The sequence below is a fragment of the Aphanomyces invadans genome (genome assembly GCF_000520115.1).
Source record: "Aphanomyces invadans strain NJM9701 unplaced genomic scaffold supercont1.214, whole genome shotgun sequence".
In the NCBI taxonomy this organism is placed as follows: domain Eukaryota; phylum Oomycota; class Saprolegniomycetes; order Saprolegniales; family Verrucalvaceae; genus Aphanomyces; species Aphanomyces invadans.
This window is the reverse complement of record NW_008580359.1, coordinates 21,577-22,222: the sequence shown is the minus strand read 5'-3', so window position 1 is coordinate 22,222 and position 646 is coordinate 21,577.

The window sequence follows — 646 nt, the reverse complement described above, 5'->3', positions numbered from 1 at the left end:
CACCAACGCAGCTGTGGGGGACGTGCCGTCGTTGTGGCACCACCTAATTGGACACCTGCCCATCGACGCGTTGCGGGCTTGCGCTCGAGCTGGACTGGGTCTGCTATCGCACCTGCAAGCATCAACACGTCCCTGCATGGACTGCCCACGAGCAAAGATGCATCGAGTCAGCGCGCCTAAGACGCACACCCGTTCTTTCGCACCAGGGGAGTGCTGGCACGCCGACACCAAAGGACCATTCCCTACACGATCGCTCAGCGGCTGTCAGCACTACACAGTTTACGTGGATGACAGTACCGGGTACAAGATTGTCCGCTTTATGCACTCAACTGACGCTGCCACGCGAATGCAGAACTTCCAAGCAGTTGTGGCCGACTTGGAGCGCCAGGCCGGACGTCAAGTGAAGATCTTCCGATCTGACGGAGGCTCCGAGTTCGTGTCACACGCATTCGAGGACTGGCTCACTACAAAAGGCATCAAACACGAAATGCCAACCGCCGACAATCAATGGCAAAACGGGGTGGCTGAACGCACACATTGTACGCTAATGGAAATAGCGCTTGCCATGCTCACGCATGCCCGCATGGCACCACGATGGTGGGCCGAGGCCGTCAACACCGCCGCATTCATCTGCAACCGGGTCCTT